This window comes from Tetrao urogallus (genome assembly GCF_951394365.1).
Source record: "Tetrao urogallus genome assembly, chromosome: 30".
Classification (NCBI taxonomy): Eukaryota; Metazoa; Chordata; class Aves; order Galliformes; family Phasianidae; genus Tetrao; species Tetrao urogallus.
In genome coordinates, this window is record NC_136843.1 from 995,872 (window position 1) to 1,006,229 (window position 10,358).

Here is a 10,358-nt window from a genome sequence, read left to right on the forward strand (position 1 = left end):
ATCCTGCTCACCTATACCCTTGCCCAGGTCACCAGTAGAACCCAGGGTTTGAAGATGACACGATGATGTTTATGTTGATGATGATGTTGACAATGAGACAGAATCAGAGTTGAAGGGGTCAAAAGGGACATCTGGAAATCATCTAGTCCAGAATTCCCTTGATTAGTTTGCACTGGAAAGCAACTAAGCAGGTTTTGTTTATCTCCAGAGGAGACTCCAAAACCTCTCTGGTTGCTCCAGAGCTTGCTCCACTGTTCAATCACAGTGAAGAATTTTTTCCTTATGTTCATATGGAACTTTCTGTGTTCCAGTTTTTGCTCACCACCCCTAGTTCTGCTGCTGAGGCAGAAAAGAGCCTGGCTCCATTCACTTGACTCCTGTCCTTTACTTATTTACAAGTACTGACCAGGTCTCCTCTCAAGCCTTCTCTTCTCCATGCTGAACAGTCCCAGGTTTTTCAGCCTCATCCAGGGCCCTCATCATCTTTATTAGCCCTCCCAACCCTACTCCTACCCCTAACGCTACTCCTACCCCTAAACCTACCCCTAGCTCTACCTTTAGCCGTTATCCTAACCCTAATTTTAACTTTCACATCCCACTGGAGCTGCTCTCCACCAACATTTATGCTGACCTAAGACATCCCAAGCAGAGCCAGGACACCAGAACAGAGAAGGACACAGCAACACCATGGTGTCACTGTGTCTTGCCATGATGCTGGCTGTCAGAGTTTTCTCCATGCACTGAGTCATTCTGAAAGAATATATGCAACTTGTGAGGGTTAGAATATGTTTATTGTTTATCATATGTAATCATGAGTTAGTTTGCAAGCTATAGAACACTGTTGGCCCTGCAGCAAAGCCATGAGGTGGTGATTCCATTTCCCATGGGATCCATCATCACCATCCACCTCCATCCAAAACCACTGGAGAAGCCTTGCTGCATCCTTGCTGAATATCTCCCAGGGGATCCTTTTGGCAGCAGTGGTGCCCTCACATGACTTTGTTGTAGGGTGGTGGATTCATGTCTTCAACCTGGACTTTCAGGATGGCTTTCTGGTTGTTGGACATCTTGGCTTGAACACGAATGTACTCGTTGGAGACTTCCAGGGTTCCATGCTCATACCCCAGCGCGGCTCGCTGGAAGAGCGAGGAGCCGCAGTATGGTTTACTCTTCATCGTCTTGGAGAAGATATCACTGAGGATTCCCAGGTGGTTCTCCTCTGTGAAGATCTCCAAGGCAAACTCAATTTTGTAAAGGATGTAGTCAAAGGGGTTGGAGAATGTGATGGCCAAAAAGAAACCGTCAGCCTTGCAGACCACAATGCCCACGCTCCCTCGCAGGCTGTAGGGAGTTTTTGCAAAGGCACATATTCCTTTGGAGTTCGGGCCAATTTGAAAGGGTAGCGTGGTCTGGATCTTGCCACTGAAGCAATAACTCCTGTAGAAGGAGGGTTGGTGAGAAAGGGCAGCTGGAGCCCAGCGGATGGAGGCACAAGGGCAACTCATTTGCAGAGGTGCTGAGTGGGACTCAGAGTTCTCTAGAGAGCAGGCAAGCATTGCCAATGCCAAGCATCCCTGAGTCAGAATTACCACTCCCAGAATCACCAGTGCACAGCACCACCAGAGCAGGCATGACAGAAAGGGAGCTCAGTGTCCCTACCAAGCCTCTTTGCCCTTTACCTTGTTGGACCCAAGCTGTGCCCTCTGTGCACATGAACCTCATGCAGTCCTACAAGAAGTGCAGGTGCAGCAGCTGGGCAGGAGTAACTCCAGCACTGGGTTATGCTGGGGGCACCCAGCTGGAAGCAGTGGCAGAAAAGGACATGATCTGCAATGTGCCCTTGATGCCTATGGGGCTGAGAGTGCTGTGGGCTGCATCAGGCAAAGCACTGCCCAAAGCAGGAAGAGATCCTGCCCTTCTGCTTAGCACAGCTGAGCTCACACCTGGAGTGCTGTGTCCAGTTCTTGCCCCCAGGAGAAGGGAGACAGCGTAAAGAGTTCTATAGAGGTCTGCTGAGATGGTGAAGGGATAGGAGAATCTGTCCCCTTGGGAGAGCTGGGACCACTGACACAGAAGAGGAGTGGCTCAAAGGATTCTTATATAGGTATCTGATGGGGGGGAAACAGCAAAAGAGAAAGGAGCCTTAATGCTTGCATGGTTTGAATGTGTGCTCATGACTGGCTGCTCCAAGCTGGAAGGGACAAGAGCTCACTCTGATGACAGCAGGGAATCTAAGCAAGGCCTTCAAGGGAACAAGGGAAGAATATAGACAAAGAAAGAATTGGATAAGGATGGGGACAAGGAAGGAATTTCTTGAAGTGTGTGCAGCTGTACAGTGCAAACTGAGGACGGTCCACCACAAGATGGAGGAACATGCTGGAAATTGCTCCAGCACTTGGCACTGAGCCTCTCCATTGTTCTTCTAATGCCAAAGGTATTTCAGGGATGTCCCTGATCCTTCCCAGGGATGTCATAGGCAGGGTGGCAGAAAGCAGCAGGGGACAGAGGGGTACCCACCTGAACTCCTTCAGTGTCACTGTCTTGGTCCTGTTGATGATCTCCAGGCCCACGCTGCGGCACACATCAATGTTCTTCATCAGGCTCTCCACACTCTCCCCCAGTTGCCCAGGGTTACAGTTGTCATTGCAAGGCTTCTCCTTTTCTTTTTTCTCCTTTAGTGGCATCTTCCCCACTCAGTCCTGGGAGCAACACTGTGGAGCTCCAAAAGCGCTGCAGTGGTGCAAAAACAGCGAAAACAAAAGTGGTGGCTTCCTATGGGAGCTCAGAGCAGGGCATGCAGTGCTCCTCCCCCACATCCTGTCGGGCTTTGCAGGTCTCTCAAAGGACAGCTTTTACACAAGGAAGTCCTGGGGGGAGCGATGCAGAGGGCTGTGTTCTCCTGCTCCATCCCCAGCTCTGGTTCTGGAAGGATCCAGCTGGAAAATATCCAGAATTCCAGGGCTGAGGTTTTGCTGATGCTCAGAAAACAATAAATGCTCCTCCCACATCCTGCCCATGGTGGAGTTATTCAGGGTATCTGCTAAATACAAATGTAGTTATCCTGTCCTTGGTTAGTCCTGATACTTTTTGTCCCAGTGTTATTTGTTGCACAGCTCACATTAAGCTATAGGTTTACACGTGGAAGTGGAAGGGTCACAAGCAGCTGTGAATTCAACTGCTCCATGCAAATTTATTGCTGAGCAGCTGTGTAGCACTGCAACAACACGTTTGCAATGCAACAGTGTGTTTGCAATGCAGTGCAACCCAAAACTCATTCAGAGTGATTCTGTGTGATCTCTGTGCACTGTGGGAAGAAGTGGGCTCCAAAGCTTTGCAAGGATGAAGATAAAGTGCTGAATTAGACATCACTTATACAGGAGATGCCCCAGGCCACTCATCATCTTTGGGCCCAGTTCCTTCTCTGCCTTGAGCTGCGGTGCCCAGAATTGGACTCAGCACTCCAGATGTGCTCTCCCCAGGGCAGGGTAGAGAGGGAGGGTCCCCTCCCTTGACCTGCTGACCTTGCTCTTTGTAATGGCCCCCAGGATCCCTCTGGCTCCTGGTCAACCCATTGTCTGTCATTCAGAGTCAGTCTGGGTTTGTGAAGGGAAAAGTCCAGCCTTGGTAATTTGATCTGCTTCAATGACAAGGTTGAGCCTCTTGTTTAGCAATGCTTTTGCCTTCTGAAAATAAGTATTAGAAGTGGAGTGTTGCAGGAAAGCTTCCAGTTTCCGAGGTAAAAGAGAAGCAGGAGCCACTGCTGAAATGGCATTTCTCATGGGAATGCATCTAAAATGGGGATCCATTGCTCCTGTGTTCCAGCAGCAGCTGCCATTGCAGAAGGGTAACACATTAAGCAGCTGAATTGCCCCAGTCAGTCTGCTGGACATTCCTTCTCCTAAGCTTAGGTGGTTTGCTTTTAAGATATGGCCAGATATTATGACTATCAGCCGTTCATCTTACCCCACAAATAGTGAGCAGACCGTGAGCCCCATGAGCTCTAATACTCATAACAGGAAAGCAGAGGATCTCTGCAGTTGCTACTAAATATTGTGATGCTTGAGTGACTTTCATCCCTGGAGGGATTATGTGGAATATTTACTGGAGGTGACTTACTGAAATGTCCACCCCTTGAGAGAAGGAAACCTCTCAGGTGGAATGAAGCTCATCAGTTCTGTGATAGCTCCCTAGGCAATCTAAGACCTGCAAACCTTAGATTATCAGCAGCACCTGAAGAGTGCAGGCTCTAAGAGATACAGCACGGAGGGTGGGGTGGAGTGGAAACACCACGTCCAAGCACTGTAATAACACTGTGGGGATGGAAATTTCTTGATACTACAGGACTGATAAATTGTTCTCACCCTATGCTGGCAGCTTTCCACCTTTCTGTGAAAAACATGTTCAGTGAGTAAACTTTTTAAAAAAATAGACTGTGTGTGTCTAGAGTCACTCAAGCTCCACCCAAAAGTAAGAAAATACTATGAAGAGAGCTTAGAAGAGAAGGACTTTTGGGGAAGGTATCATTGCAGACCAGTCAGGAGGATGCTGCTGGGACCAGTCGTTGAGCTGAACCTCTCTTCCCACACAGGAACACCTCCTGGGTGAAATTTGCATATTCAGTTGTACAGCCTTTAACAAAGCCTCTTGAAACAAGCACGCATCCCCTGTGCAACACCTCAACCTGCACAACTGCATGATTCTTGCACTGATTTTCTGCTCTTCAACCCCTCTGCAGCATTTTGGATTCATCTTTTCCTCATAGCTTCTCCCCCAGCAAATGCAGTGGCTGTGCTGTTACCAAGCATTCTCCCTTGCTATCCTGATGTATTTTGGCTCCAGCACTGAGGGCTGTGTTATGCACTAGGAAGGAAACTCATCTGCTAGAGAAGGAGAAATGACGCCCCTGTGCTTCCTAGGGAGGGCAGTTTAGCTGTTATTCCAGCAGCCTCTGCAGTGATTGGTGCAAGAATGAAAACTTTTTTCCATTTTTTTTTTTCCCCCAAAAATATTTGACTCAGCTCCCTCCCTTTCTGCACTCAACAGAAATCTCCATGGGGTTTCCTGCTGCAGGCTGCAAGCACTGAGCTGTGCAATGGGCTCATGGAAGGGCTGAGATTTTCCCCTCTGCATGCTGAGCAGCTGTGGGTAATTTTATTTAATTTTGCTTTTATGATTTTTATTATTATTTTTATAATTATATACTTACCTGTCTATCAATTTAATTTAATTCAATTCCAATATGTATTTTTAAAGTTTTGTTACCAAACTGTAGCACTGTTCTTTAGTTTCATTTTTCAGCCACCTGTCCCTGATCTTCCATGCAGAGAGTGTGGACTTTCTGATCCCAACATTAAAAGAGAGTAATCCCAAATTTACAAAAAAATGTGTTGAAATCCCCTCCAGCAGCAGCAGCAGAAAACAAGCAACAAAGGTGCAAAAGATCATTGGAGCTTTTGGGGTCATCTTCTGTGGCTGTGTCTCCACAAGTGCTGCAGCACGATAAGCTGAAGAGTCGTGGCTCTGAGCAAACACTGCTCTGCAACAACAGCATCTGCGTGCCTTCATTGTTTTCCTCATAAATCCAAACTTCAGCGTGACAGCAGTTGCTAGGAAGGAAATTAACTCTGTCCCCACCAGAAGCAGTGCAGGGTGCATCTCCCAGCTTGGGCAACAACTCATGCTTCACCCTGCCTCCCTGCCCTGGGTATGAAATGTGAATTCAGGGTGGAGCAGGGTAGACTCAGGAAACCACAACCGTAGCCCTGGGGCTCCAGGAGACAACAGGTTTCTTCTCTACACAATTTGGGCACACCAGGTCGAGGTTCCTCTTTGTCATTTTGTGTCTCCCAGGAGAGATCTAACTTTAATTTACTTACTTGCTGTTTCTCTCTCCTGCTGACCTCTGCTTTCAGACTCCACATCCATGCCAAGCCATCTCATTTTCATTCAAGTTTCTAGCTTTGTCTCCCCTAACCAACCCACACCAGACTCTTTTGTTCCTCTGAGATGCCCTGGGATATACCATCCACCAGCACATCCTATGGGATATGACGTGAGACAGAGGATTCCCCTCTGGACCAAGCTCCTTGGGTCATCTCCCATCAGTGGAGGGTTGGGTTGTCTCATCAACTTCTCCCACTGCTCCAGTGAGAAATCAGCAAACTGGGTCTCCTTCTGCTGCCCATCTCAGCTTGTCCCATCTGTTGTGATTTTGGAAGGCTGATGTGACAGCTGGCTTCAGTGGGGCTTGGCTCCAAGCTGCTCTCTGCCCAAACGTCCCCATCACAAAAGCAGGATAAACCTATAAAAGACTGAAAAGCAAAAAGGGTCATGTCCCAAACACTTGGTGAAAGAGTAGAAGGATGTCACCTCACTGACAGAGCAAAGCACTGTCGGAGGAAGCGGCCTTGTGAAGGTGAGACAGTACTTTTTGGGACTTATCTCCCTAACTTGTGAGGCCACTCTGCCCAAAGCCTGCAGCATTGCCTGGAGTTGTTGTGGCCAAAGTGCAGGACCCAGCAATTGGCCTTGTTGAACCTCATCCCATCAGCGTCAGCCCAGCATTCCAGCCTGTCCAGGTCCCTCTGTAGGGCCTTGCTACCCCCAGGCAGATCCACACTTCCTGCCAACTTGGTGTCATCTGCAGACTTACTGAGTGCGCACTCAATGCTCTCGTCCAGATCATCAATAAAGATATTAAACAGAGCCAGCTCCAATACCAACTCCTGGGGAGCAACACTTGTGACTGTTCGCCAGCTGGATTTAACTCCATTCATCACCACCTCCTGGGCCCAGCCATCCAGCCAGGTTTTCAGCCAGTGAAAAGGACTCCAGTTCAAGCCACAGGCTGCCAACTTCTCCAGGAGAGTGGTGGGAAATAGTCTTGAAGGCTTTGCTGAAGTCTAGGTAGATCACATCTACAGCCTTTTCCTCCACCACTAGGTGAGCCACCTGGTCACAGAAGAATTAGGCCAGATGTTAGGAGGAAGTTCTTTACTCTGTGGTAGTGAGGCACTGGAACTGGCAGCCGAGAGAAATTATGGATGCTGGATTCCTAGAAGTGTGGCCTCACCTTGAGCGCTGGTTTGGGTGCCACAGTTTTACAGGGACATGAAAGTATTTGAAAGCATCCTGAGGAGAGTTATGAAGGTGGGGAAGGGTCTGGAGAGCAAGGCGTGTGAGAAATGGCTGATATCTCTTGGTTTGTTCAGCCTGTACTCCCTGCAAAATCCCCAACATCTGGCAATATCCATCAGCAGCGCTTATGTGGATTGATGGAGTGATGACAGAATTGGAAAAAAGAGCCATGGCTAAAAAGACTCATTTGCCTTACCATTCAGCTGCGTGGCCAGTGAAAAACTAACTAGGTAATGGTGTTTCACAGTAGAATATCAACAGTCAGATGCTAAAACTGCACCTTTAACTGCCTCAGTTGCAAACACTGGAGTGGTAGTGACACTGATACAGGGAGCTGCTCACTGCTCATTGGCTGCCTTGGAGGCTAATAAGTTTCTCACTATTTCTCTCCTTGAGCGGGATAAGTTTGCTTGTATCTGGAGGAAGACCAAGTATACATTTAAGAGGCTTCAGAGAGGATGTAAACATTCTCTAATACTCATAATGCTTTGGCTAAGTTTTCAGCAAAGATTCCTGTTCCACCTGACCATGCTGTGTATCAGTATATTGATAACATCCTGATAAGGGGAAAGAGATGAGAAAATGTAAAAGACACAATGGAAGACATTCAGGGAATGCTAATCAAATTAGGATTGGAAATTCCAGACTCAAAATGCCAGGGACCAGCACAGGAGGTTGAATTCCTGGGAGGCTTGTGAATTAAAGGGGCTGCTGTTATGTCCCAGGACACCCTAGAGAAAGTAGAAAAAGTGGAAGTCCATCTAGTGTATAAGACTTACAGTAGTTCTGGGGAGCATCAGGCTACTGGTGCAAACGTATTCTTGGCTTCACCATTATTTCACATCCCTTGTATAATTTGCTCAGAAATGGAAAATGACGGGAATGGACTGAACAGCATACAAATGTATTGGAACTGTTAATAAAAGAAAGAAGGCTATTCCATCAGCTTGTCATTATAATTCTGTCTGACCCTATCCATGTTCAATGGGGGTATAGTGAACGTGTTTCCACAGCAATCTATGGCAAAAGTGGCCAAAAGGGCTGAAAAGACCATCAAATTAGCACTTGGTGGATTTCACCTTGTTTTTAATACAACTGAGCAGGTTTTCTTTCCTTTTGTGTTCACAGGAGTCCCAAATGACCCACACATGGATGGAGGGACCTAGGTCTAAGGATGACCCACCAGGTTGAATTAATCATACTACGTTTCACTCCAACCCTAATACAATCCCCTTTGATTTGTCACCAAGTGTAACATCCATGGTATCTCTGGCTTAGAAATGATGATGTATTGTGCCACCAGAAGGTGGCATTGTTGGTATAACTTTACTCTGCTGGAAGTCACTCTTGTGACTTGCCTTGGGCGACAACGGCAAAGGCAAATAGGGCTTATGTTTAAATTCATAGTTGCATTGACCAAAGCACAAGACCCTTGTGCTGCAGAAATACACTGCAAGTGTTGGAACACCCCAAAGCCTATTTTAGACCTAAATCCATCTACTTTAGCTTTCCACGGGAATGAAGTCTGCTTAAAGGGTTGGAGACACTCTCTTTGGGTGTCTAGGCTCCATGTCATCCCAGGGAAGGAAGTACAGATTGGCTGCTGGGTAATTGATGTGTCTGCTTACCAAAGACCCACCAGAGGTAGAGTAGCATACATTGCTACTTTCAAACCAGAAAACTGTGAAAATTATTGTTATAAAATAACAGAACCAAATTTAGATTGCTGGGATAATTTCACTTTTACCAAACCTACAACTGCATGTTGTATGTGAGCCCTTCCCCTTCTTATTCCCCTTGCCCTTGCCTTTCCCCTTTTGCCTTTCCCTCCCCCTTTCCCCTTCACCTTCCCCTTCCCCTCCCCCTTCCCCTTCCCCTCCCTCTTCTTTCTCTTCTTCCTATTCTTCTTCCTATTCTTTTTCCTATTCTTCTTGCTTTTCTTTTTCTTCTTTTTCCTCAGGGCATGTTTCCTGGTGGCTTTGTTGTTTTCAGTGTGTTAAATGAGCACAAAGCACAGCCCGTCCCCTACGAAAGCAGCATGCAAAACCAGAGGAAGGGTGCCTGTGTTCTGTGAATCTCCAAAACTGGAACAACCCCATATTTCCCCATTTCCATCCAGCCCATGCTCTTTCTCGGCTATCATCTTGCATCCCTTCCTATCTCCATCACCCCCTACAACCATCGACCAAATGCCACAGTATTACTGGAGAGTAAACAGATGAGAATAGTTTTCAAAATAGTTTTCAAAACCTTTATACCACTACAAGAACTGCATGCTATCATAAAACCTGCATCCCTTTACAGGACCTGCATTTCATTATGCAGCATTCCTCTCCTCTTTAATTATTCCCCATTACTTCCAATGCAATTTCCCCTCAAGTAGATCATTTCTCTGTGCATCACTCAAACCCATTTCTTTCCACATAGGATATTCCCTGCCTCCGGTGGTGTCTGCTGTGTTTTGCAAGAAGAAGGTTATCAAGAGTAGACAACATAGATTCACCAAGGGGAAAACATGCTTTATCAGTCTGGAAGCCTTCTCCAATGCCATAATTTGCTGGGTAGATGAGAGGAGAGCAGTGGATGTTATGTACCATGACTTCAGCAAGGCTTTTGACACTGCCTCCCACAACACCCTTGTAATGAATCTTAGGAAGTATGGACTAGATGAGTGGACAGTGATGTGGGCTGAGAACTGGCTGAGTAGCAGAGCTCAGAGGGCTGTGATTAATGGCACTGAGTCTGGTTGGAGCTCTGAAGCCAGCAGTGTTCCCCAGGGGCCAGTTCTGGGTCTGATCTTGTTCAACATCTTAATCAGTGATCTGGATGAAGGGATAGAGCCCACCCTCAGCAAGTTTGCTGATGACACAAAGCTGGGAGGAGTGGCTGATCCACCTGAAGGCTTCATTAGCTGGGAGTTAGACTACATGATCTCCAGAGGTTTCTTCAACCTCCACAATTCTGTGATTTTCTGTGACATAAATCTACAGATTATCTGCATGAAAATGCAAGAGGCCTCAATTTGAGAGTTTGGAATCTGGAGAATTAATAGAACAAGCAGATGAAGCCAAAATATTCTCTGGAACTGGATTGTTTCCCCAGAAATCAAACAGAGCTCTAAGCAAGGAAAGAGTTAACTAGCCTGTCTAGCCTGTCTAACAGAAGACAGGTCTTGTAAGGCGTTTCTCTAATTTAAAGCACATTTTTTTTCCCCTGAATAG